Here is a 3180-nt window from a genome sequence, read left to right as displayed (position 1 = left end):
GTGTAGCACTCCTGTATTCACCCTTCAAAGTAAAAATTGGCATTTCAAAGTGGAGGAATTTATTTTATTTGTATATTTTTAAAAGACTGTAAGAGTTTCAGCAAAAGAAAATTTATGTAATTGTTTCATTTTACAACATCCTTGGAGAATGCTTGGATAAGCATGTTGGTTATGGCTAGGCTTCTTCACTGTTGTAGTAGCCCTCAGGCTGACATCTCGATCTCAATCCTGGATACAGAGAAAATTTAGCATTGGTTTGAGCTATCAGGAAAGACTTGGGAATGTTGCCTTGTTCGTGGGCTACTATTCCTCTGAGAAATATTCTCCCAAATCACCCATTTTAAGTAAAGTGTTGAGATGTTCATCAAATCTCATGCTTTAATTTGTCCCAGTGTGAAATGTTGACAATCTTTGGAACTATAGTCACACTCAGGAAGTCTATCAACAACCTCTAAAGGACTGAATTACATTAGTAATTTAAATATGGGTAAGTCTGTTAACTTTTCTATCGCAGTTGAAGCAAGGTACCAAAAACATAGCTTCTTAAAAAAAATTAATTGCCTCATAGCTTTTGTAGTCCATAAATCAGGATAGGCTCAACTGGGTCCTCTGCTTAAGGTCTTCCAAGAACAAACCCAACTTGTTGGCAGGGCTGGCTCCTTCCTATAAGCTTTGTGGAAGAATCTGCATCTGACTGGTTCAGGATGATGGCCAAATTCAGTTCCTTGTGGTTGTAGGACTGAGGTCCTCCCTTCTTTCCTGGCTGTCAGCTTGGGACCAGCCTTCTAGAAGCTGCCAGCTTTCCTTCTCACACCTGATAGTCAGCAAAAGGGGTCTAATTCCTTTCATATTTTGAATCTCTCTGACTTTTCATCTTGGTATCATGATAAAAATATATTATTTTTATATTCATGGATCACACTTTGAGAACTGCTTCTTTATATTAATGGCTCTTGGCTCTATGATTCTTCTATAGTTTTTTTCTTTTACCTCAGTATTGTTATATCTATGCATTTGAACCATATTAATGCATGTTGCTTGGCCTCATTTTTTTTCACTTCTGTATTGTTTTTTAATGAATGAATATATAACAAAATAGTTATGTATTATTCTGTTGATAGAAATTTGGATCACTTATACTTTTAGGTAATGTTTTTATTATAACAACACTGTTGAGAATATATATATCTTTCCAGGAGTTTCTTCAGGGCACAACAGACAAGAAAAACATATCCTGACTCAAACAGCACAACTTTATACAAATTTGTAAGATGTTATTAAATGATTTTCCATAGTGATGGTGTCAATTTGCATTCTCACCAGGAATGCATGTGAATTCCCATTGATCCACATCCTTGCCAATTTCAAAATTCCTCATTTTTTCCATGGTTATTAGTGATTATGTCCTCTAAATTCTATGTTCAAAATATATTTCAAATCTAACCCAAGCAACTCTCAGCTTTTACTTGGATGACAGTAGTACAGACTGTCACCTAGTCTTGGCATTTTCACTCTCAACCTGTCCAGTCAATTGTCCATTCAGCAGAAGCAATAATCAAATAAAATTTGAATATAAAATTGAGTCAGTTTCCTTCCTAAAATCCTCCCATGCTCTTTAAATGCCCTTGGGTTAAAATCTAAGGCCATTCTTTCTGTCATCCAATATGACTGAGTCCCTGCCTTCTTTTCAAATCTTATATCTCCTGTTTGTGAAATCCCTCTTTCAGTTCCACACACTTGCCAAGCTCTCTCTCATCACAGGGCCTTTGCGCAGACTGTTCTTTCTGCCTAGAAAACTCCTCTCCTTAATTTCCTTTTGCTCATCTTATCTTATCTTTCATATATTAGCATACATTTCACCTCTTCTGAAAGTTTTCTCTGACCACGCTATTTACATTAGGTTCCACCTCAAAAGAAACCCTTGCTTTTATTTTTTTCTTCATAAAATCTAAATAACATTTTGGCTACTTATTGTCTGTTCATTCATGTTTTTTCTCCACTAAACTGTAAGCCCCATTAATGTGCTTTATTCACCATTTTGTCTCCTTTGCCTTCCCAAACCCCAGTGCAACGTAGGTGCACAATCTTCATACATTATTTGAATGAACAAATACAACATATGTAGCCTTTCATAGTTACATCATTGTTAACAGATATGCTGGTTTAAATTGTTTACATTTAAATATGCTACATTTAAATATGGAAAGAGAAATGTGTCTTTATATAAAGGAAGCAAAATAGCTTCAGAATACAGTAAGTATGAGGGGGATTGCTTTGCAACTATGTAGATATACTGAAAGTCAACCTTAAGGAACTACGTCATGGATTTAATTGCTTAAATATTAAAAGAGAAAGTCATTATAAAGCAGTTTCTCCAGCATGGATGTTCACGGTTAGTAAAATAATCAGACTCCAGACTTTATATTAAAAAAGATTTCAAAAATTATGTGCCCTTACTGCATACCATTACTTGCATTGTTAGAGTTATTTCAGAGGTCTTATTCTCCCAGACATTGTACTAAGGGTTCCATGTACATTATTTTATTTAATCCTCCTACCAGTCCCATGAGTTAAACACTGTTATTATCCCTGTTTTATATGCGAAGAAGGCAAATCTTAGGAGGTTTAATAACCTGCCTAAAGCCACATGGCTAGAAATGTTAGCGCTGGGGACTTGAACTTGGAGCTGTCTTAATCCAAAGTGTATGCTTCTAAACATTGTGCTTGTCTAAGGCCTTCTTCAATTAGCAGTTTGGACTATCAAAACTATGTTATTATTTGAGAACTACGAAGCAGTCAGTGCCTTTTAGCTCTCCTCCTACTCACTATCTTGATGATAGTACTTCTTGTAATAGGAAACAGATAGTAAGAGGACTAAAAAATGAAGGCATATTGAACACATAAAATATGACTTAGAAGAGAGAAGGGGACAAAGGAAAACAACAAAAATTAGATTTGAAAAACTCAGAAGGCTCTGAAGACCATGGTTACTTTGGAAAGGAGCAAATTGTTCTAAATAAATTAATGCCTATAGTGTCATAACTAGAGCCTAGAAAAAAATAATAATTGATGTCCATTATAATATCCCAAATCATGTATAATAGGCAATGTGTAGTACATTTTTAAGAGTCTTATGTTACTCTTTAAAATTGAACTCTTAACTGCAGAGAACAAACTAAG

This window comes from Ailuropoda melanoleuca, chromosome 1 (assembly GCF_002007445.2).
Source record: "Ailuropoda melanoleuca isolate Jingjing chromosome 1, ASM200744v2, whole genome shotgun sequence".
NCBI classification, from domain to species: domain Eukaryota; kingdom Metazoa; phylum Chordata; class Mammalia; order Carnivora; family Ursidae; genus Ailuropoda; species Ailuropoda melanoleuca.
This window is presented reverse-complemented; position numbering follows the sequence as displayed.